The sequence below is a fragment of the Talpa europaea genome (genome assembly GCF_964194135.1).
Source record: "Talpa europaea genome assembly, chromosome: 14".
Classification (NCBI taxonomy): domain Eukaryota; kingdom Metazoa; phylum Chordata; class Mammalia; order Eulipotyphla; family Talpidae; genus Talpa; species Talpa europaea.
This window is the reverse complement of record NC_140082.1, coordinates 14563994-14589985: the sequence shown is the minus strand read 5'-3', so window position 1 is coordinate 14589985 and position 25992 is coordinate 14563994.

The window sequence follows — 25992 nt, the reverse complement described above, 5'->3', positions numbered from 1 at the left end:
GCTCCCTGGCCACCAGAGGAGGGTCCCACATGGCGCACAGAACTCTTCTGCCGCCCGCTGCTCCCCTCAGCAGTGTACCTCGTCAGTCTGCCTGTTCTGTTTCCCACTCTGGCTCTGGTGAATTCTCTCACCCTCCTGTGCTTCTGACTGTACCCAGTGCTTGTATAAATAAATAAATACATCTTTAAAAAAATTTTAGAATAAGCTCTTCTCCATCTATAAACATATTTGCTGAGATTTTGATAGGAATTTTGTTAAACCTATAGATATGTTACAGGACAGGATGAGGGGCATGCCAGAACCCCCAGATTTGCCTGCTCTATGTAGGTTCTGCCATCCATTCCATCAAGACAAAACAAACTCGGGGCCTCTCTGGTGGTGCAAAGGATTAAGTCTCAGCACTGTGAAGCTATCTGCAGCCACTACAGAACAAGTTTGAGTCAGCCCCAGCTTCAGCTTTCTTACCCACATCAGGGGGCAAAATACTCAGTCTGGAAGTGTCTCTGTTGCCTTCCTGTTGTATGAGTATTGCAGTTTGCTCACCCTCCAGACCTTTGGGTCCTGGCTTGTCAGTTTTAGGATGGCTGAAGTGCAGGGTGGCAGGCACAATCACAGGGGGCAGGTAGAGCTAATCACAGAAATACTGGATACCCTTGTTAGTAAGGTACCAATAGAAAAGTCTTTAGGCAAATTATTCCTTCACATAGTCTCATGATTTGAGAGACTGCATAGCCTTACTGACATGAAAATTGGGCACATTTTTGTCACCAGTTCAAGGTGTTTAGGCATATGGACCTCCTTCTTTGTCATTATCACTCCCTCTTTAAAAGGAGTTCATAGGGTCTCACTGGTGGCCTACGGGCTAAGTCTCAGTGTTATCACGATATCATGCTATGGCCTGAGTTTGATCCCTGGCCAGGGAGGGGACCCACATGGTGCAGCAGACCTCTCCTGTCTCACCTGATGCTCCCCTCAGCAGTGTATTTCAATAAATCCACCCAGTCTGTCTCTGGTGAATCTCTCACCATCCCCATGCACCTCTGGCCTGCACCCCAGTTCTTCTATGCAATAAAGAAATAAAACCTTTAAAAAAAGTTCATAAATGACAATTTGGTTCTTCTTGGGTATCAATATTGCAGCTGCTGCTGCGTCAGGGACTTGAGCTGGAGAGGAAGGAACATGCATGATGTAACATAGAATAACATCTCTCAATCTCTGACTTTTAATTGATATTTAGACCATTTATAGTTAAAGTAACAATTTTTTTAAAGATTTATTTATTTATGCATACAAGAGATAGGGCACAGGCCAGAGATGTGGGGGGTGAGAGGACCCACCAGAGACAGAGGGGGGAACAGAACAGGCAGACTGACTGAAGTACACTGCTGAGGGAAGCAGCAGGTGAGGCAGGAGAGGTCTGCTGCGCCATGTGGGTTGCTCCCTGGCCGGCTGGGGATTGAACCCGTGCTGCAGAGGCTGCAATTGCTTCACAGTGCGGTGCTTAATTCCTTGTGCCACCAGGGAGGCCCTAGTTAAAGTAACAATTGATGTATTAGAATTTAAGTCCTCCATTTCATTATATGTTTTCTGTTTTCTTCCTTGTTTCTCATCCTTTGTTGATTTTACTTGTCCTCTTGTAGATGGATTTCTTAAACATTTTTAGAGTTCTAATTTGATTTATTTATGGTTTTGAGTATATTACTTTTGGTAGCTTTCTTAGTAATTATTCTTAAGTTTTACCATATAATTATGTAATTCACCACAGTCCACTGGTGTCAGTATTTTACTAAATCATTCAAGTGTGGAAGCTATATATGTAGATCTCTTTACTCTCTGACATTTTAAATATAATTATCTTAAGTATTTCCCCTGCACACATTGTGTGCCACCTCAGAACCATAAAATACGATTTAAATTCACAAGATTAAGTGTAGTTCAGTCATTCAATCCTCTGTCATCTCCATTCTGCTAATGAGTCCATCAAGCAAAGTTCTTATTTTGGTTATTTTCTTTTTCAGTTCTATAAATTCTATTTGATTCCTTTTTATAACTTGTAATACTTTTGCTGAAATTTTCTTTTTCCATTTATTTCAAGAGAATTTATAATTGTTGAAGCATGTTTATGAGATTTGCTTGTTGGTATGGGGAACCCTACACACATGCTTGCTTCCTGACCTGGTTACTCATTTATATGCTTACACATTTATCTGCCTACATGTTTACCTCTTTACATGTTACTTCCTTGCACATATGCCTTATACATTCTCATATACTAACACAATTACATACTTACTTGCTAATTCTCCTCCATGCTTTCCATTTCATCTACTTAGTCATTGCCACAATTACACACTTAACCACTTACACAACTGCACACTTCTATGATCACGAACTTACACGATGACATGCTTAGGATCCACTTACACAATGACGTGCTTGGGATCCAACTCCAGCTCTAGATCCTGTGGGGTCCCAGCCGCAAAGATACTGAGTATAACAAGGAAAAGGGGTTGGATTTCAGGGAGAGAAATCTCTTAGTCACACACCCTGCAGTCAGGTCCACTCTCGTTCCTGGCACCTGCCTCCTGCTAGCCTGTTCTTGCTAGAGCCCCCGTCCACACTTCTGACAGTTGCCAACATACTACCTGTGGTCTGAACATTTTTATGAATTTTTTTTCCTTCATCTCCATGTGTGTCAAGTTGGAAGGAAAGCAACCAGTATTTGGGACACTTACACATTCATGGCCTTATGTGTAGTACACACTGTAGTGTGTACATTCCTATGCCAGGCTTTTGGCAACCGACCTGCTCAGCTTTATGTGATTCCCTCTAATATAAGTCAGAGCTGATTTTCAAATAGGTGGACACTGGCTTCTTGGACAGAATGTGCAGGGATTTCCCCCAGGGAAGAACACCCTGAATGTGTCTAATCGACAGGAAAAGCACTGGACCAGGAGTCCACAGGCTTGAATTCAGTGTTCAGATGGACCTCTTCTGAGCTGTGTGACTTGGGAGAGTCATTTGTCCCCTCTGAGTCTGTTTCCTCATAAGAGGGAAGGAAGTAAACTATAGGCATAAAGGCAGAGACAGGGTCCTTTTACTTTTCTCCTCTATGCTTAGGTCTAGTACACAACAGATCAGTGAAAACTTTCAAACTGGAATAAGATTTGTCGCATTTATACTTCACTGAACCATCGACAATGGTATGAAAGCTGCAGAGCATTCTCAAAGTGGGATTCCCTCTACCTACATCAGAATCTTACAATGCTCATTATATATACAGATTTCTGGGTCTCAGCATCTCTGGGGAAAGGACCAGGAGTCAGTAATTTAACAACTTGCATAAAGAATCACTTGCATAGGGTGCAGAAAGCAATTTCTGCTGCCCCCCTTTTCTCCACATAATAGATTCTTGTTCTTTCTAAAAGTGAGCTCTGATGTCACCTCCATCAGGAAACCTTCCGAGACTCACCCCAGAGAGAATGAACTGCCTCACCTACTGTGGGCTAACATGTTAACTAATTCACATTTGTGTCCCTACCGCCTAGCCCAGGAGCACATAGCAGATGATAATCTTAATGAATGAAATCCAAGCTCCTCTCCTGGTTTTGGAGGCCCTCAAGATCAGCTCCCTCCCATTTCCACCTACTTTCTACACCCCCTTCAGCTCACCTCTCCCCATTCCATCCCTCATCCTCAATGTTCCTGTCACATTGTTTCTTTTTTTTAAAAAGATTTATTTATTTATGCATACAAGAGCTGGGGTGCAGGCCAGAGATGGGGGTGGGGGTGAGAGGATTCACCAGAGACAGAGTGGGGAACAGAACAGGCAGACTGACTGAAATAAACTGCCGAGGGGAGCAGCAGGCAAGACAGGAGAGGTCTGCTGTGCCATGTGGGTTGCTCCCTGGTCGGGGATCAAACTTGTGCTGCAGAGGCTGTGGATTGTTTCATAGTATGGTGTTTAACCCCTTATGCCACCAGGGAGGCCCACATTGTTTCTTAATCAAGTTAAGTCCAGTCTCTCAATCTTTGCTCTCACTGTTTCCTCAGACTGAAGCCCTCTTCCTCCAGGCTCCTGATAAGCCTGACTGACTCCGTCCCCCAGACATCTGGTTCCAGATCAAATATCAGCTTCTTAGAGACACCCTCTCTGTGCACTCACAAGAAACTGAAGAAATCCCCCGGTAACTCTGTCTCATCACCCCAATTTTAATTTTAGTAGATATTTATTATTCTCTGATAATTTTGTTAGTACATTCTCTGCCCCTCCCCAAGAAATAGAAGTCCGTGAGATGAAAGATCTTTATTGGTTTAGCTCAGTAATTCTTAACCAGGGCTGATTTTTACCCCCAGGGGACATTGGGTAACATCTGGAGACATTTTAGGCTGTCACAGCTGGGCAGGTTCTACTGGCATCTAATGAGTAGAGGTCAGGAATGCTGCTAAACATTCTAAAATGCACGGGACAGAGCAAAGATTTCTCCAGTCCCAAATGACAAGGTGTCATAGTGGAGAAACTCTCATCTGGCTCATCTCTGATGCCTCAGCAAATCTTATGCAGCTCAAATATTTTTGCAGCACGATGTTTGAATTAAATGTTGGATATAATTTTAAAACCGTAAAGGCCCTTAGAGAGCAATTAAACCACAAGTGTTCACACTCTGCTTCTGGAAGCTAGAGTTTCAGAAATTCTGTATATCACGTAGAATATTCAGCTAAACAATGAAGATATAAACTGTGACTGCACCCTTTTATATATTGGGGCCCACATTGTCTCATAAATTCTACTACTTTTAAAAATTAGGGAAGTCCCTATTCCAGATCTGCCTCCTCATTTCACCAAACTAGAAGCCAGGACTTCCCAGAAAGTCTGGGAGCCCATCAATATCACATAGTGAACCAGACTTGGGTTTCCTGAGTGCCCAGCCGACCTTAGTCCCAGCATAGCCATGACTCTGATTCACCAAAGACAACAGAGGATCAACACGATGTGAGGCAGCAGTTATAAACACCAGAGCCACACTGGGTGGGTTTTCATCCTCGCTCTGCCTCCAGCCAGGTGTGTGGTCTTGGAAAAGACACTTAATCTCCCTGAGCTACTGTTTCCCCTGTGGATGTATAAAATGGAGATAATAATAGTACCTACCTTATAGGGTTGTGATGCAGATGAAAAGAGTTCATAAGTGAAAAATGTTTGGAACAGTGTCTGGCACCATGGCAACTGCTGTATGCAGGGAGACCAGCTCATCCAGGTTTACCTGGGATTTACTGGTTTGGACACTGAACGTCCTGTGTTCTGAGAACCCCCTGTGCAAAGCGGAATAGTTGGGGATCTTAGCTAGATGGGTGTGATTTGTTTTGTTTTTTAAGCAATCTACATTAATATTCAGTAAATCTCTATATTAATGTTCAGTGTGACTTTTCCTTACTCTGTACTTGGAGTTTCATGTACTGAACATCAGGAAGAGGTTATTGTCAAATTAATCACATAGATGGGATAACAGGGGACATCTTCATCCTGTGTTCTTTCTAGAATGTGTCTCTTCCCAGATTCAGCGATATATTAGTGACTTTTTCCTCTCCTCCCTCCCACCCATTAGTGACTTTTTGCATTGCTATGGGAGTGATATTTCTTGGGTGATATTCATTTTTTTAAGACTTATTTTATTTATGTATGCATACATACAGGGTTGTAGGCCAGAGGTGCATGGAATGAGATGATTCACCAGAGACAGCGCAAGGAGCAGAACAGATAGATTAACTGAAATACACTACTGAGGGGAGCAGTGGGAGAGACAGGAGAGGTCTGCTATGACATGTGGGTCAGCTCCCTGCTGGGGATCGAACTCAGGCCGTAGCAGCAATAACACTGAGACTTAAACCCTAGGCCACCAGGGAGCCTCCCCACCCTTTTTTTCAGTTTTACTGAAATATGATTGACACACAGAAGTGTATAAGTTTAAAGTGCATACAGCATAATGATCTAACTTGACCTGCTTCTAAAAATGAAGTAAATGAAGCTGTAGGTCATTTTCTATCAATTGCTTCAAGGAGGCCCAGAGCAGCTCTATTTTGGATAACATTTTTATAGCAGTTGGTTTGTTACTGGATCTCCTCAAACAAGAGAACTCTGTTTCTTTTTTCCAAAAGTGCACATTTCCAACAGTTCACCACCTTAGAATGAAAGTTCCCCTGTAACAAAGCACCTTCAAGCTGAAAAGGGTTTAGGAGATACTTAGTCCAACCACACCATTTCCCAGATGGGAAAACTGAGCCCAGAAAAGCTTGTTTCCTTTCATGAGGTCATACACAAATAAAGGACGACCTTGGGACTCAGGCCCAAGATGCTGACTCCTGGCCAGGATGCTCTCAGAGGTTCTCAAACTGGGTTCCAAAGCCAGTGTGGCAAGTTTCATGGAGAAGTGAGTGAAGGGAGTGGTTCAGGTTACAAAGGGCCTAGAAAGGGCAGCAGGGTCACTACACAACCCCACCCCTCCTCCTTCTCTCACAGAAGCTCTGTTTTTTACCATTTGTACTTTGAGCTTCAGCTTAAAGTAGCCTTTGCCAAAAGGTTCATGTGCTGAAAAAAGAATTTTTGAAAGCCACTCAATTATATCGTAAGATTGACATACTTTCTTCCCTGGAAACTTGGCTGCTATGGAGAAAACTTAACCATTTCTTGGGACCACATTTTTCTCCTTTCTAACAGATTTTACATCTTCGGAAAAACCAAGGCATGGGTCCTTCACAAGCTAGCAGTTACAATGAATGAAAGGCGCATTCACGAGCAGGAACTAGGAACTGGCTGGTGAGTCAGGGCACCGGTAACAACTGGTTCAGAAGTGCAGCCTCGTGCCGGTTGCTTAGAAGACTGTCCCTGAGGAAAATGCTGCTGTTTGGGCTACTTTAAAAAAGCTTGAAATGAGAGCTCCAAGGTCGCAGTCCTCAGGAAGTCCTCAGGCAGGATTGAGAGGTCCAAGGTCCATGAGACCATCTAGAACCTAGGCTCAGGGTATTGGGGATGGGCTAGTTGTGTCTCTTCCCACACCCTCCAATATGATTTAAAGCTAAAACAGACAAGAACCAAAACCAGGAACACATCCTGGGCTGACCCCCATAGTGGAAGAAAGACAGTAAGAAACACTACAGTCTTTGTTCAAGGCAATTTGGGGCCCATCCCTAAATGTGTCAAGGACTAAATGAAGGAAGTGTGAGCTAAGCCAACTCCCCAGGGCAGAGGGAGGGAAAGTTTGGGCTTATAGTCAATAGATCTAGGTTTGAATCCTAGTTCAGCCACCCAACCAACTGTGCAACATGGGATGAATTTCTTCATTTCACTAAACACCCTTTTCTCACTGGCAAAATGTAGATTATAATGGTACTATTTTATAGGGTCAGTGAAGATTTAGAAATGTGGCAGGGAGGGCTGCTTCTCACAGTGCCCCCATGCCAAGGAAATATTTGCAGCCTGGCATCTAGTAGATGCCCATCTGAATTCCTCCCCACTGGGTTGTGTGGCCTCTGTCTACCAGGCATTTTACCTGATGCTAAGGTAGCTCAGAGTAGGACGGTCATCATCATAATTTGGAGCCAAATCAGATTTGGGTCAGATCAGAAGACATCCTAAGAGACTCAGAGTCCATCAGCCTTTGCCATAGTCACTGGGTTTGGCCAACCTTTAGCACATAGTAGGGCTCAATAAACACTTGTTGAATGACATCATGATAGAAAAAATTAATGAAAGACTGAATGTTGACAAATGTCTCCTTCCAGATGAAGGGAGATTTAAAAAACACTCAGGGATTCATAATGGAATGGACATAATGTTGAGTGACGTAGGCCAGAGCCAGAAGAATGTTCCATGTGATGACATTTGTATAAAGATCTAGAACAGGCAAGATAAATCTACGGTGGTAGGAATCAGAATAGCGGTAACCTAGGAGCTGGAAGGAACAGAGCTGTTCCCTGTCTACTCACCATCTGTTCCCCTCCCCCCATTACATCTGGTGTAGCTGTTTGATAAAGGACCGCGTCATGCTCTTTGCCCTCTTGCCACCTCTTCCTCTATCCTGATATAGATGTGATGGTTAGCTCTCTGACTGGCCAATTAGATACAAGGATTAGAGTCACACATTAAGGTTGGAACAACAGGGAATTATACCCTAATTAGTCCACAGAGCTGTCACTCCAGTCCTGAACTGAAAACCCCTAATTGAGGGTGAAGTCACATCCCTATTTTACATCTGATTTTACTTGGCCAGAGTCACAGAACTAGGAAATGGCAGAGCTGGGGTTTGAACCAGGGGCTCCAGCCAAAAAAACCCACATTCTTAATCCCTCAGTCACATTGCTGGCTCTGAAGTCAAAGTAGTGCAGCTTTTGAGAGCTTATTTACAACTCCTGTCAAATGGCTGACCAGTCTCCGCTTGCATCCCTCCAGTGCAGGGCTCATCACGCAACAGGCCGGCCAAGGAGAAACTTGGCAAGGAAGGCTCCAGTCCTTATCCCAGTCTCTTCTTTCTCTTGCCTGACCTCAGCCATACTATGACTCCCTCATCCCCGGGACTTTTCCCCAAAAGTGGCATTTCTCCCCTTCATCTAGTCCCTCATCCTCAGTAGGCAACGAGGGTTGGGGTCTGGATATAGTATCTTTGCAGTGATTTTCTAAACCTCTCTCACCATTACCTGAACCTTTGAAGAGGAGGCAAGACTATCACAGAGGATGCAATTCAGTAACAATTCATCAAATATAAAAATGCATTTACCCTGTGGCCCAGCCCTCTCTCTCCCTGCAGATGTGCCCAAGAATGGGTAAGTGTGGCGGTGGTTCCGTGTGGCAAGGCTTTTGAGAATGAAAGGCCTCTTGTAAACAACCTAAGTGCCCATTTATGCAGGACTATTTATGATATCAGAGTGATTTTTCTAATGGAGGAACCCACAGCAGTTTAAAAGGTTAAGATTAAAATCTCCACTCAAGAGAATGCAAACAGGCACCCACACAAAGACTTGTACGTGATTGTTTATAGCAGTGTTATTTATAATAGCCCTAAGCTGAAAACATGTGAAAAGTCCATCATCTGGTAAATGGATAAGCAAAATGGAATGTATCTCTCCAATAGTATATTCGCAATAAAAGGACAAAATATAGGCACACCCTGCCACATGGATGAACCTCCAAATAGTTATGCTAGCAGAAAAATTCAGATGTGAAAGACCATGTAATGGGCATTTCCACTTACAGGGACTGTCCAGAGAGGCAGCTCCAAATGTATAGACAGATCAGTGGTTGCCTGTGCGGGGGCTGAGAGTGGAGACTGACTCACAAACAGGCATATGGGTACTTGTTGCGGGGAAAGGAAATGTTGTTGTAAAACTGAATTGTAAGGATGGTTTTCCAGCTCTACAAATTTACTAAAATTCCTTGAGCTGCAATGGATGGATTTTACACTATGTCAGCTATACCTCCATCCAACTGTTTTGTTTTTTTTTAATTATTTTAAAGATGAGGTTGGTATTGGAAAAAGGGATAAGACACGAAGTGAATAAAGATGCCAAGCAAAATATACAAGCTGGGAGTTTTGTTCAAACTTCTATAAATTCCCATTTATGTTAAAAAAAAAAATAAATGAAATAAAACCCTTCTCATATGAGCATGAACACATGCATCAACAAATGTAGAAAATCCTGTCCTGAACACTCCACTTCACACTTGTGACAATGGATACTTGGGGGAAGAGAGGAGGGGTGGGTGGCTGGAGGGGGGATTCTTTGAGTCATTTTTTTTTTTTTTAATAAAAAAGAAAGGCCAAAAAAGAAGGAAAGAAAAGAAACAAAGCAGAGAAAAGGGTTAGAGGTTGCATCCATCCTCCAGCACCTTCCTTCCCATATTAATGAGAGGGTGATTTAAGAAATTGGCATTTGTAAGCAGTAAATTGGATGTGTCTAGACTTGAGAAGGAGCTAAGGAATGATATAGTCCAGTTCCTTTGCTCCATAAGTGGAGAAACTGAGGCCCAAGGAGGGGCTGGAGCTAGTTCAATCCAGAGCTCACTGGGCCTGGGCCCGGGCTGAAGTCCAGGCCTCAGTGGAGGCTCCCAGCTCTACCCCCACACTGCACAGATTGTTTCATGTCTCCAGGAAAGGGGAGTTTATAAATTTGGCCACATTTTGGAACAACAGAGCCATAAATGGGCATGCCCTAGGGAGGCTGGGAGGTACCTGACCTTTGAGAGTGGGTGTGGGGAGGGGGAGGGGGAGGGAGGAGGGAGGACAGGGCGGGCAGGCCCAGCCATGGCCCAGATTCTTGCATCCAAGCAAAAAGAAAGCTGGAGAAAGAAGCTAGTCCAGAGAGCACTGCAATGATACAGGTAAATGTGGAAGAATAGACAAGCCTGGTTCAGATGCGTCCTCTGCCACTGTCTGGCTGAGTGATCTCAGGAAATATTTTCCCCTCTCTCAGCCTCACTGGTCTCAAATCTGGTGAATGATGAGAACATGTGGGAAGGTTGTGAAAATTCAGGTGATCAGGCTGTACCTCCCACTTACAGAGAATCACTCTTTTAAAAAAAAAAAAATTATTTATGCATACAAGAGCTGGGGTACAGGCCAGAGATGCAGGGGATGAGAGGATACACCAGAAACAGAGGGGGAACAGAACAGACAGATTGACTGAAATACACTGCTGAGGGGAGCAGCGGGCAAGAGAGGAGAGGTCTGCTGCGCCATGTGTGTTTCTCCATGGCGGGCCGGGATCGAACCTGCACTGCAGAGGCTGCGGACAGCTTCACAGCCCTGCGCTCAACGGCCTGCGCCACCAAGAAGGCCCCAGAGAATCACTCTTGCAGGATGGAGCCCAGGTAACTGTATTTTCCAAAAGCATGGGGATAGGGGTGAGGGTAGTCTGCATTACTTAGAGAACACATGTCAGGAATCATGACATCCGAGATTTCCCCAATCGTTATTTTTATTAAATTCTGTTGCCTTTAGATAGAAATCTAGATTGCTCTGCTTGGCATTCAAGGCCTCCAGGGCAATAGAACACACCCTGAGGCCCATCCCTCCAGTGCTTTGGCAAATAAGGGGGAGTATCCTCCCTGCCGCCCCAGATAAAACCTGGTCTCCGCCTTCTTTCGGGGACTGAAGCAGAAACAAATTAAACTCCATGCTCCATTATTCTTTTCCTTTTCCAAACATGTTCACACTCATCCTTCCAAACCTATGTTCAGGCAGTTCCCTCAAGTTCAACAGTCCGCCCCTACCCCACCTCGCTTCTCTGCTGATGGAAACTTCACCTCAAATCCCCACCATGAAGTTTTATGAGGTATCTTCACCCCAAGACCTAATCACTATTTCCTCAAGGCTATATCCTCCAAGTGAATGAATGAATGAATGAATGAATGATATGCCTCCTGGCCCTTTACACGGTTTGTATTTAATCCTGTTTGTAGAAATACAATGAAATATGAGTCAACTTAGATCTGAAAGCAACAACCACTGAAAACATCCGGTCAGTCAACAAACATTCGTTGAGTACCTCCTCTGCGCCAGGCACATGTAAACAAACCAGAGCTTTCCAGACTCAGTTAAGCGCTGTGAGTGTTATGAGGAAGGATAATGGAGAGGTGCTGTTTCATAGAGTGGTCAGGAAGCCCCTTGGAGGAGGAGGCATTTGAGCTGAGACCTAAAGAATGAGACCTAGCTCCTTTCTTTGCCCTAAACAGGGGGTGACCAGATTTGAGTTTGAGAAGAGCTCTCCGGCTTCTAGGTGGTGAGTAGAGGTGGGGTGGGGACAGTGATCAGTGCCAAGTGATGTGATTAACAGCAGTGGGAGGGGTGGGGTTCAGTCACAAGAGGACAGGACGCCACAGGGGAGCCTACTGCTTGGGTGGGTCGGCTGACCTTCCAAACCTCAGATTCTTTGATTCTCTGAGCCTTATCTATGTTTAAAGCACACACACAAATAAAGAAAACAAAATCCCTCAGAACCTCAGAAGTTGGCTGAAGACCACAGGATTGTTTGTTTGCATTTTTAAAAATGTTTTTTTCCCACTGAATCTTCAGTTTTGTGTTTCCAGCAGCTGGCATCCATCCAAAGGGAGCAGCTAGCTGGGACAAACAGGCTTCCGGTCCTCTATCATTGTCTTCTGGATAGCAGCTCGTGGCTGCTAAGAGGGTCATTTCCTGTGGCTTCAGCGGGGCTGGGAGGGCTAGGTGTGAGGGCCATCCTTCCCACGGATGCAGCTGGGTTAGCTGCATTTCCCAAGAGGACACTGCTCTGGGGGAGAGGGGAGGGCAGCCCCAGAGGTCAGTACTCTGGCCCCCACACTTCATTATTAAGTCAGTTACATGAGCCTTAACAAAATAATGTGATAGGCTTCCCAGGCTATCCCAGAAGGAGAGCCCATCCAGGCTAGCCCACAAGAAGAGCCCATTGTTATCTGAATAGGGTGAGAGGAACCCAGCCCAAGAGAGAGTCTGTGTTACCTGATATCAAGACTTACCACTGGTGTGCTAGGGGTTAAGTCTCGGCATTTTCAGGCTATGGCCTGAGTTCCATCCCCAGCCAGGGAGCTACCCACATGTCACAGCAGACCTCTCCTGCCTCACTCACTGCTCGCCTCAGCAGTGTATTTCGCTCAATCTGCCTGTTCTGCTCCCCACTCTGTCTCTGGTGAATCCTCTCACTCCCCACACTTCTGGTCTATACCCCAGTTCTTTTACACACACACACACACACCACCACCACCACCACCACCACCAAATTCAGGCCAGTGACCTGGGAATGAGCCTCTAAGGTGAGATGGACTATGGCAAGAAGACCAGGACTCTGATCCTGAGACAGGGGTCTTCAGGGATAAGAGCCACTGAACTCCACAACTATCCAAGTCACACACACAACTTTTTCTCACATTCTAGGTTTAGCCTCTGCTGCTTACAATCTGGTTTCATAAAATGGTGCTCTTCCCCCAGGGAAAAGAAGGAGGGAGGCAGGGCAATATTCAGCCACAGCAAAATCCATCAAATTTCTCCCATAAACCCAAGAATTTTGTATCAGGATCATGCACCTTCCTCTCATCTCACTCTTCCGTGCTCCTGATATCCAGTCCCGGCTTGCTTGCTTTAGGTTTCTCCTTCCTGCCTCAGGACCTTTGCCCATGCTGTTCCTGCTACTGAATTCATAAAGTGTTCAAGGTACCCTGACTTTTTCCTTCTTAGACCCCTGCTAATCATAGTGATTTGTGTGGTGATTTGTGTGATGTCTTCCTCCAAAGTACCATTGAAGATGTTCCATCTTTTGTAACACGTGGCCTCCAGAATCACCATGGAGAGAAGAAGGACAGTGCTCTAGTTTCTGTGACCCAAGTCTGAAAGAGCACACAACCCTTCTGCTCACACTTCATTGGCTGAAATGAAGCCCCTCCTAACTGCAAGGAAGGGTGGGAAATGTGGTCTAGTTGAGTGTGGAAGAAGAAGGCGTGCATATTCATGCGTACTAGTTGACTCTGCACAGGATAGCAATGTGACCCCCCACATGAGAAGAGGGTGATGGGAGTAGGCAGGCAAAAGCCCTGCTATTGTACTGAGTACACCCTCCACATCCCCAGGAAGGAGGATACTTGTCTCTGGGCCTACATCCTTCTTTTCCTGTGAATGTAAAACCCATTAGTGGTCAGCTCCTGGAACGGACACCACCCATATCACCCCAGACAATCACCTCTACCCACCCGCGACTGCTCCTTGAAAATGCCTGTAACTCTGGACTGGAGGTGATGTCCTGGACTCAAGCACACTTGGGTTTACATGCACACAACCAGGAAGTGCCAAGAGTGGGGAACCCTAGAAGCAGCCTTCAAGAAACAAAGGTTGGGGGCCTCCCCGGTGGCGCAGCGGTTGAGCGCTGGGTTGTGAAGCTGCCCGCAGTCTCTGCAGCGCCCGCTTCATCCCCGGCTGCTCCCCGGCCACCAGAGGAGGGTCCCACATGGCGCGCAGACCTCTCCTGCCGCCCGCTGCTCCCCTCAGCAGTGTACTTTGGTCCTTCTGCCTGCTCTGCTCCCCCCTCTGGCTCTGGTGAATTCTCTCACCCTCCCGCGCTTCTGACTGTACCCAGTGCTTGTATAAATAAAAAATAAATTAATTAAAATAAATAAATAAATAAATAAATCTTTAAAACAAAAAAATTTTAAAAAGAAAGAAACAAAGGTTGGGGAATTGGCAGTAGATACCCCAGTTCCTAGCCCTTTGGTTGGGGTGACTGAGGCAGGCTCTACACTATCTCCCTGAGAGTTGCCTACAGGGGTTGTGTTCTGGTTGCCCACCCCAGTAACTGCCTTTATAATGTTTCCTTTGCCAGCTGCCTTCCCTGTCCTGTCTCACTTCTCCACTCCCCATATGGATTTCTTGGGATCACATCACCTCCCAGATAGATTCTTTGCACTTAAATACTTGTCTAAGGGTCCGTTCTGGGAGGACCAAAACAGCTCCCCAGCCTTGTGCTCCATGGGTATACAGCCACCCTTTGTGATAATTTTCAGAAATACACAAGCCACATGTCAACGGGATGGCTGTCTTGACCAGGCTGCTGTGGACTGACCAGGGAGAGAAAACAAGCCTTGAAGGATTTATCTGTTCATCCTGTTCTTTCCCCCACACAGGAAATCCTGGGCCGGCAGAGCTTCCTGACCTTGGGGGAGCTCCCAACATTGAATCGAGGCTCTCCTCCTCATGAGAGATGTTTGAGGGATCTGAGGGAACACACATTGCCTTCCTCACTGCCTCCAGAAAGGGAAAGTCCAGAGCTCTGGATTCTAATCTTTACTGAGACTCAGTAACCGTGTCCCTCTGGGCCATTCCTGCTCCCCTGGACCTTGGATTTCTGCCTGTGAAGGGTAGAGGTGCTGTGACAATGCTTCGGGGTATCTTGAAATTGCTCCACTTTGCATCTCCTCAGAACTCAGATCCAGACCAGGAACACAATTTCACTTGTGAAAACCTGGAAAGGATTCAGGAAGTTGAAGCAAATCAGTATTTGGGGTATTTTGGAAACTAGAATTAGCAACAATTTGTAAGAGAGTAATTTATCCTGTAGATGGATTTTTTCATTAAAAAAACACTTTAAATACATATTTTCTTAATAAACTAGTACTCCCTAGCAACTTTTTTCTTTTCCCTTTTCCTGGCTTGCTCCAACTCTACCTTGAAATCCAAGTTATTAAACCATTGGGATCATGTTGCCCTCCTGCTTAAAACTCATCTCGGGGCACCCAGTGCCCAGTGGGGCCTTCCGCCATGCTGTGCATATAACGTATGTTTGATTATTAAACTGAATTTGATTTCCAAGCTGCTGTGGCTGGGGAACTCTTGTTAGGATTGCCTCTGGTTAGGATTGTCTCTGAGGTCAAAGTAAAAAGACTATGAGTGAAGGCCAGGAAAACCCACCTTAGGGTAGCATTGTGGTGTTCCGTTTGTATGCTCCGTTGCTCTTTAATGTTCATTTCAGGCTATAGGTAAGTGAGTCATCATATAGATAAACCCAGTTAAAAGGGATGCTGGTGAGCTTGCTGCTCATATTGGCTAGGAATGCATTCAGCTGCAAGTTTTAGGATACAGTGGCTTTAAAAAGGGACATTCAAAAATAGATGACTGGATCAAGAAGATGTGGTACATCTACACCATGGAATATTACTCAGCATTAAAAAAAAAGATAAACACATGCAATTTGCAGCAACATGGATGGTGCTGGAAGGGATCATGCTCAGCGAAATAAGCCAGAAAGAAAAAGAAAAATACCGGATGGTCTCACTCATAGCAGGAATCTAGAAAACTTAAATAAGGGACCAGGAAAATGAATAACTATAAGAAAGTGAAAATCAAAATCAACAAACAACTATGAACCAGAGACACTTTTTGGGGGGTGGGGGGCGGGAAGGGAGGGATTGGGGTCAGAATGGGGGGGTTGCAATTGTATGGGGAATATAAAAATAAAATTTATTATTTAAAATAAATAAATAAATAAATACATAAAACAGCTGAAAGTTCTTATTAAAAAAATAAAATAATAAAAAATAAAAAGGGACATTTATTGTGTGCATGTGAACAGAGCTGGATGCGGGTGGTTACAGAGTTGGTCTACCAGCTTAACAGTGTTCTAAAAACACAGGTCTTTCCTACTTTTTCATTCCTCTAGCCTTAAATTTCCCTGCCTCATATCCCCAGTGACTCTCACTTCTGCAAGCACCATGCTTGTTCAGGGTGGGCGGTAAGACTGAGCTCTCCTCCCCCCTTCTCTTATCAGGACAGCTTCCTAGAAAGCAGCCAGCATGCTTTCCTTATGTCTCATTAACCAGGTCACGTGACCATGTGTATTAGTTATCCATTGCTGTGAAACAATTACCAAAACTTAGTTGCTTAGGCTAAAATAAACATTTACTATCACTGAAAGCTTCTCTGAGTCAGGTGTCTAGGGGTAAGTTAGAGGATCAGGATATTTCAGGGGTGATTGGTATCTAGGCTTATTACTTAACTGTGATATGAAATTTAATGTTACGGTTCCCCCAGAAATAAGAGCCATGACACCCAGACAGGCCCAAAGGGGGAAGCATCCGTGTCAACCAGGAGGCAGAAAGGAGCAAGAGAAGGCCAAGGTCACAGCCTTTATTGGGGTTTCTGTGGGTAGGACAAGGTAAAGCTTTTAGGGCTAGGTAGTTTGAGTGATTCCAGTGGTATCTGGCAGCTAAGGGCTGCCCCTTGTTGTCTGGTACCTTGTCCTGGGTTGATTTAAGGCAGGGGAAATATTGACTCAGTGTGTGAGAGTTAGATATGGAGATGATTGGGGGTATGGACTCAGAATAATTGGTTAATATATGAAAAGTGGGCTCACACTAGTTTGTATGAATTACCTGGGGGGGGGGGCAGTCTGTGCCCAGACAGCAAGATTCCCCAAAGATGTGGAAACATCATAGAATAAAGAAAATTTTAAAATATGATTAATATGAGGATCTCTCTAGCTCATGCTACAGCCAAAATGTTGCCCACACTGCAGTTCTCTAAAGGCTTCAGTGGGGCTGGAGTCACTTCCAAAGTGACTCACTCTCTTGCCTGGCATATTGGTGCTGGCTCCTGGTGAGGAACTTAGTTGCTCCCATGTGAGCCTCACCACAGGGCTATCAGATGTCCTCACAACATGGCAGCTCACGTCCCCCAGAGTGAGTAATCTAAGAAAGCAAGGTTGCTTGCTTAGAAGCAACAATGGTTTTATGACCCAGACTCGGAAGCCACTCTTTGAAATGAGTCACTATGTCCAGCCTACATTCAAGGAGAAGAAGCTGAGTTCCTGCCTTTTCAAAAGGAAGGTGTAAAAAAATTGCAGACATACTTTAAAGCCACCAGATAGATCATCCCTGACAGCCAGTCTGCAAAGGCAAAAGAGAACAGGATTATCATGACTAGCTTAGTCTAATCATGATTCATGACCTGGGCCGGGTGTCACCTGGGACACAATCCAGAGGAAATCAGGATTCAGTTAAGGAGGAGGGAGAGGAAGGCTGATGGGGAGGCAGTCCAGAGCATCTCCCACAATGCCCATGATCAAGACGAAGGGGAATAGGGCTGCCAGGTAACTATATGTTCAGAGATTGCACGGGATATAATTATACTAAAATATTCTTTCTTGTTTGCCTGAAAGTCAAATTTAATTGTGTCCTCTATTTTCACTTGTTAAAAATCTAGTAGCCCTAGGTGAGAAATAATAAGTCTTCTATAGTCATGTAAGGAGACCGGTGAGGGGGTGAAACTTCTTGGGAAGGAGGAGCAAAAGGAAGTGTAGGGTTGCCTGGGGGAGGGGAAAATTTGAGGGTAGTTGAGGTTGAAGTGTCCTGTGCTCCCAAGTTCTCTTCTCTATCCTCACCTCAATTCTGCATCCACCACCACTACCACCGTCATCTCCACTCTGATCTCAAAATACAGCCAGGAAGCTCAGGCCAAAAGCATCTTTTTCCAGAACCCTGAAAAATCAACTTGCAAAGTCAAAGTGGGGGTGGAGGGTAGTGCTGCAAAATTCGCGTGAGAGATGTGGGAACTTACGGGCCTCGCTGTGTGACTTCTGGCAGGACACTTCCCGCTCTGGACTTCCCTTTCCTTGACTATATAATGAGCAGTTGATGTAAATGGTCTCCAAGGGCCCTTTTGCTTGGCCTGCGTGTCTCCCTCCCATAGGAAAAGCTAGAGTGGGAACACAAAGAAACGGGTGGTTCTCTCATCCCGTCTCCAAGCCAAGTCCAGAAAAAAATGTCCAGTATGACATAGATTTATATAAACAGTGGTGCATTAGTACTCACAAATACCCCAAAAGGAGTCCTAGATGGGCTATTTTTATCCCTTTAAAACATACACACACTCTCCAACCCCAACGCCCCCACCCATAGGATTTTCTCCATTTGGTTTTACGAGTAGACAAGAGATCCAGTGAAGGGTGCTAATTAAACAGATTTGACTGTGGGCAAGAGGGAGGCTGGCGAAAATCTCCTCCCCGGGCATGATGTCACCACAATTGTGCATTTCTCATGACCCAAGAATGTGAGTGTGTTTGCACTGCACGTTAAAGCTGGTGATGCAAGCGTGGCCTGGTAAACAGGCCCCAGACAGGCAGGCCCTGCAAGGAGCTGAGGTGCAGAGGGCTGGCAGGGACCCAATCTGTGCTTAACTCCTTCCTGGAAGAACTGGCTAAGGAACCTCCTTTACTCAGCCTCTGCTGCTCAACCTCTCAGGGTCCCTGGTGATGACAAGCACTGCATTTGGAGTCCTGGATTCCCACCTGCAGCTTCTGCTTGTTCTGAGGGCTTTGGTATGGGACTCCCCCACCCCGGATCTCAGTTTTCTCATCTGTGCAATGGGGAGAGGAATCAGGAGCTCAGTTCCTTTTCTTCAATGCCTTAACTTCAACAGTTCAAAAAGCTCAGACAACCAAGGGCTTTTCTGTATACTCGAAGAAACCTCATTTGGAGGCAAAACCTGACCTCAATAGACTGAGGCTGAGTAGAACCTTTATTCATCCTAGAGTCCTTTCCCTCATGCAGTATTCATATTTTTGATGGCAGATGGGTGGACCCAGACCCCACTGAGTCAGTTTTTCAAATCCAAAAACTATTGGAATTCTGAATTCTGAAACACATCCAGCTCCAGGTATGGATCGGGGTTGTGGGTTGGGGGCACCTATTTCTAGCTCATTGTGAGACAGAGAAACTGCCTTCTGCTAAAAAGTTAGTCCCCCCATAACAGGACTTAGCGCTGTCCTTGCTGTGTCCCAAGTAATCAGCTCAGTGTCTGGTACATGGCAGGCAGCCATGTTGTTGAATCAATAACTGAAGTTACTCAGACCCCAGAAATGCTGCGGTAGTGATTATGGGGAAACTGAGACCCAAGCCTCTGGAGCCGGCCTGCTCTGGATCCTTTCCCATAGATGGAGTTCTGACTTTCCCCAAAAAAGGTAGCTGCTAACATTTCCCTGCTGGCCTGCTCACAAACAGCTCGGTGACCCCCCTCTGACATTCCAGGGCAGCCTCCTCCCCAGCTGGCTGGTTTGCGGGCATCAACGAGTTTTCTTTGGCAGAAGGTTCAGCTGATTAAAAAAGGGGGGGAGAGGGAGTTCATGCAGAGAGCTAAGAAGGGGACAGGGTGGTTACCCCATGTCGTGGGGGCCGAAGGAGTGGCTGGGGAAGATGGGATCTGAGAACTAGATCCCAGGCCCTTCTGAGGACTGAATGTGTCAGTCAGGCCCTGCTTTACTCCTAGGGGTCCAGACCTGGGCAAAGTTGCCAGCTTGGAAGAGGCCTGCCCACATGAACTACCTCCAACTGCTTTGCGGCCCCTAGTAAATTCCTCTCCCTCTCTGGACGTTAGCATGATGGGATTGGAGACTCCAGCAGAATGGAGCAGAGCTGAGGTTGTGCACACACACTTGACTCCAAGCCCAGATTCTTCCTTTGTTGTGCTGGAAGTTAGGGCATCACTTTCTCTCTCTGAACCTCAGTTACCTCATCTGTAAAACAGCACTGAGTGATAGGGCTGTTGTTTAGATGAATGTTTCTTGAACAAAGTAGTTTAAAAAGATGTGAGCTGCTATTGTCCTAAGCCTGGATAACCCTCTCTAGCTGGTATACTATGTTAGGAACTTAATGTAATAATAACCTCATGAACTGAGTATCCACTATATTTTGCATACCATCCGACATGCTTGCTTCTAATGCATTATTTTATTCCATCCAGCCCATCAGCTCTCAAATGGATACTAGCACTGTCCTGGTGGGTTTGGGTTTTTTTTTAATTTTATTTTTATTTTTTTTAGAAATCAGAGTTTCAGACAGGTGAAATAACTTGCTAGAGGCTGCACAGCACGGGGCAGCAGAGCTGGATCTGCCAGACTCTACGCCTCACACCATGACTTCAGGAAAGACCCAGCAGTCAATTCCATGCTCAGTTCCTTGAAGCAAAATCTCCTTGGCCCAGTTGGACTGCCCTCCGTTATGGCATTTGACAGTGCTGGAGCTTCAGTTCGCTTTCTGAACTATGGGGAAGACCCTCCCTGCCCTACCTCCCCCATAGGGCTCAGGGGAGGATGTCTGTGACCTTGAAAATGATGAAGTAGGTGCTGAGATGGGAAAAAGCACTCTCAAGGGCTCAGTCAGAGGAATTAATTCTTTCCTGGCCACTCTGGAAAATGTCATATTAACTCCACTCACAAAGGAGCTAGAGTCGGCAAGGTGAGTGAGGGATAGGTACCTCAGAACTGGAAAGGCTCTGGTTTAAGGAGACTACTCCTAAATCAAAAACTGGAGAAACGGGCCCAGTCCTCCACAGGGATCTGATCCTCATTATGGTGTCTGCCTCCTTTAGGAGTTGAGCAGTACTGTTAGGATTTTAAAAGTTGGCCTCCAGAGTATGACAGATCAGAATTCAAGTCTCAACACTACTCATTTTTGCTATGTGTTTGCTGGACTTCCCTTCTCTGAGTGACTCTCTTCTGATCTGTGGAATGGAGGTGATAGTGATAAGCATCTCCTCAGGACAGTAGTAAAGATAAGACTTGGCCCATGGACATTGGTTGAACAATTATCTTGTGGCACCTGATCTGCAGTCCTCCAGAGGTTTCTAGTCTGGAGGAGAGGCAATATATGGAGTCCCTGACACAGGAAGGTGCCCACTGGATAGGATATGTGGGTGGATGGATGGATGGATGGATGGTTGAATGACTTACCACAATCAGGAAGTAATTCTTCCTGATACCTCACATTGGGCACTGAAGTCTGCAGAAGGACTTGTTAGAGGGAAGCACTCCATGTGGAGGGAACTGCATGAGCACCAGCTCAGAGTAAGGAACTATTGGGGTATTGATGATACACTGGTCTCATACGTTCTCTTTTAGTAACTTGCTCAACAAGATTCTATGAGCAGAGAAATCTAAATGGAGGCTCTCCCAGAGTTCTCTGGGGTAGAGCTAAGAGGTTATGTAGAGAACAGGGCCACAGCCCAGATGAGCAGGCAAGAGCAAGCCCAGCCTGGGGGTCAGACCTCAGAGGGCCTGGTGTGGCCCATATTTGGTTTTTAAGGAAGTGGGAAGTAGTTATAGACTCTGCTGCCCACGCATAGGAGCAAGGCCACCCACAGCTGCTGAGTCAGGCAGGCAGCCGGGGTCAGGCGTTGAGGCCCCACATAGGGTGGCTGTAACACAGTTGTTCAGATTCTGGACCCTTGAGTCAATGAGATGTGAGTTCAAATCCCTCTTGACTACTGCTAAGTGTGTAATTGGGCAAGCCACATCACCTCTCAGGGGCTCCATTGTCTTTATCTGTAAAATAAAATAATAGCAGTAACCACAAACACCATTGCTGAGTTTGCTGTGTGCCAGCCTGTGTTAAGTACTTATCTGCATAACCTTGTTTAATTCTCATCACAATGGAGAGGTTTTATTATTTCCCCCATGAAACTAAACTCCCATGAGACCAGTGTCTCATCCATGCTGAAATAATTCCTAACTCCAAAGCTTTGTTCACGCTGTCCTCTCCACCTAGACTGCCTCTTTCTAGTCAACTCTGCATGCTTTCATGAAGCCCGGTGTGAAATATCAGGAGGAGTTCATTCCTGTAGGTGGGGCTTGGATTTCCAGATGAAATAGTTAAGGCACAGAGAGGTGAGGTGATATGCAAATAAGACACACAGCCAGGAACAGCTAGGAAGTAGTAATTTCCCTACAATTTCCTATATTCACATTTCTATTATCTGTTTCCCTCTCAAATGCCTGATACTCCTGTAAAACATCTGGCAACTGTAACCCCTTCCAGCTTCCAAACTGCTGCCAAAGGCTTATGCAACCCCGCATCATAACCCTATCCAGGAAATAGTCTAGATAGCATCCCCCTTTCATAGATGGGAAAAGTGAGACTCAGAGAAATGAAGTAAGTTGCCTAAGACCCTGCAGCCAGACAGAGGGGAAACCAGAGTTGGACAGCGGTGCTGTTTGATTCCCCACTGTGAGCAGACCCACCCCGTTCTGAAAGCAGGCCTTCCCCTCTCCTCCCAGCCAAGCCACCCCTAGACAGATGTGAGGATAAAAGAGAAAATTAATCTGAGGTCCACTTGGAAGGAAAGGTCAGGCAGGACTAATGAGGCATTTTGCAAATAAAGAAATTAGCCTCCTTTGAAAATCATGAGGGGATGAAGTGATTGAACATACTGTAAATTCTAAACTGGATCATCTCCGCGTGATGGGCAGGAGACCATAACGGCTCTCTAAATTCGTAAGTTTAACTCACTCATTTCAGAACTGCTCCTATCCTACCACGTGCATGTGAGGATGTGTGCAAGGAGCCAGGCCAGGGCCCTGTCCCAGAGGAACCACTACTTGACTGTGCTTCCAGCCTCTGGGATTTCATGTCCCAGTAAAGTATTCTCTCCAAGTGAGGTACACAGTTGCCAACATTTTGTCAAAGACAACAAGAGAAAAGGAAAAATAAAACATTACTTCTTATTGTTACCATAAAACTTAATAAGGACTGATATCAATCTCAGAATTTAGCAATTAAAAAAATTACCTTTATAAGTAACTCACCACAGTGTTCTACTTTTCTTCCGGGCCAGGGAGAACTGTATCTAAGATGGGCATTTGGCATTCCCCAGATGAGTGAAAAAGATAAAACATGTGTACAAATAACTCAGAGTAACTATATCCATTGAGAATCTGGGTGGAGAACCACATAAAACTACCTTACTAAAGAAAGATTTGTTGGAATCCTAGATTCTGGGGGTTATATAGTGGATAGTGGCATCAGCCATGCCTGGCAAGGACAAAAAACTCCAAGAAAAAATGAAATCAGGTCTCTCTCTCTGCTTCTCTTTGTGTTAGCTATTTTCTTTTTTTTTTTTTAAGATTTATTTTATTTATTTATGTATACAGGAACTGGAGGCGGGGGGTGGGGGGTGAGAGGATTCACCAGAGACAGAGTAGGGAGCAGAGCAGGGCAGATTGACCAAAATACACCGCTGAGGGGAGCAGCAGGTGAGATAGGAGAGGTCTGCTGTGCCATGTGGGTTAGCTCCTGGCCGGGATTGAACTCAAGCTGCAGTGGCTGCAGGTAGCTTTATAGTGCAGAGACTTAACCCTTTACACCACCAAGGAGGCCCCTGTGTTAGCTATTTTCTCTTACAGCAGCCAGCGGTCCTCCAGGTAGCAGAGAACACGGTGGCAAGCAGCTTCCATGTTTCATATCTGATGGTTTCAACAACCAGAAATAGATTCATTCATTCTCAGTTTAGGGCAGGGGCAAGGGTAAGGGGGCGCTGAAGATATCAGCTGGGTCAGACATCTACCCATGGACTGATGAATTGTGGCTTGCAGTGGGGTCTATAACAACATGACAGCTCCTGTGAGAACATCATGATTGGATCAGAGGGGGAAGAAGAGCTGGGCCACCAGGCTGGATGGACAATACCATAGATGTTCACTATGGGGATAAGTGTCCTAACAGAGATGCTGATAAAGGGAGTTCAGGGAAGACACATTTTTAGCTATGGAGATTAAATAGAACTTCCTAGAAGACAGGCCATTGGAACTGAGAAAAATCTGGAACACACAGAGATTCTAAATGCTATCTCAAATTAGAAAAGAAAAATGAGGGGCCTCCCCGGTGGCGCAGCGGTTGAGTGCTGGGCTGCAAAGCTGCCTGCAGCCTCTGCCGCGCCGGTTCGATCCCCCGGCAGCTGGGCGAGGGTCCCATATGGCGCGCAGACCTCTCCTGCCGCCCTCAGCACTGTATTTCGTCAGTCTGTCTGTTCTGCACCCTGCTCTGGCTCTGGTGAATTCTCTCACCCTCCCGAGCTTCTGACTGTACTTATGCTTGTATAAATAAATAAACAAAAAAAATCTTAAAAAAAAAAAAAAGAAAAATGAGCACAGGTAGGGGAGAAGCTATCATCTGAAGGAGCTATGCATTAATGCCTTACTGTCAAGACTCTTTTTTTAAGACTTTATTTATTTATTTATTTATTTATTTTTAAAAGATTTATTTATTTACTATTTATACAAGCACTGGGTACAGTCAGAAGCACAGGAGGGTGAGAGAATTCACCAGAGCCAGAGCGGGGAGCAGAGCAGGCAGAAGGACCGAAGTACACTGCTGAGGGGAACAGCGGGCGGCAGGAGAGGTCTGCGCACCATGTGGGACCCTCCTCTGGTGGCCAGGGAGCAGCCGGGAATCGAACCAGCGCTGCTGAGGCTGCAGGCAGCTTCGCAACCCAGCCCTCAACCGCTGCGCCATTGGGGAGGTCCTAAGACTTTATTTTTGCATAGAAGAATTGGAGTACAGGCCAAAGGTGCAGGGTGAGAGGAGGCATCAGAGACAGAGTGGGGAGTAGAACAGGCAGATTTACTGAAATACACTGCTAAGGGGAGCAGAGGGTAAGACAGGAGGGGCCTGCTGCGCCATGTGTGCCTTTGCTTCCTGGCTGGGGATTGAACTCAGGCCGCCTCAGTGATACCACTGAGACTTAACCCCTAGACCATCAGGGAAGCCCACTGTCAAGATATTTTTAGGTTGTTGTTGGTTTGGTGTTTTTTTTTTTTTTTTTTTTGCTATAATTCAAGTCTCATAAAACTCATTTCATAGTTTTAAAAAATGTTTTCAAATAATTTTAGATTTACAGAAGTCGCAAAAATAATTCAGTTCTCCTAAACTCTTTACCATTTATACTCCTCACCTAAGCGTCCTCTAATGTCAGTATCTTAACTAACTTTAGTACAAATATTAGAACCAGGAAATGAACACTAATATTATACTGTGGACTGATCTATGATCATACATTGCATTTAATTGTTTTATCTTCTTATTCTCCTCTAATTTGTGACAGATTCTCAGTCTCTTTTTTCTCAAAATTCTGACACTGAAGAGAGCTAGTGAGTCACTTTCTATCCTCAGTCCCTCAAATGTGAATGTGTGATGTTCTCTCACAATTAGATGGAGTCTGCCAACTTTTGGCAAGTGACAGTGTGACTCTAGGGCATCAACAGGGGCTACATTCTGTCAAAATGATTGATTGCTGGTGATGTTAAACATTGATCACTTGGTAAAGAGTGCCTTTGTAATAAATATCTTGTGGACAGATACTGAAGACAAAGCAAAAATGAAAATTTGTCTTTATTTACGGTACATTTTAAAAGAGCTGTCAAATGTATCCTTTCTACTTTTATTCCAACAAACACCAACTGTTGATCCACTGTGTGCCAAGCAGTGCTCTACGATGCAACACTCAATCATATGTCACTCCACAACTTTGCCAGGCCTCGGAATTCTGATCTATGAAGTGGGCATAATTACACCTTAACACTTAGGACCCCGAGGACAGAGGACCAAGCTTGTGAAAGTGTTCTGCAATGCTGACTGGCATTGTTTATGCTTCTGATAAGCTCAGCTCTGTCCTCACTTCCACCTGTTGTCAGTTTCCATTT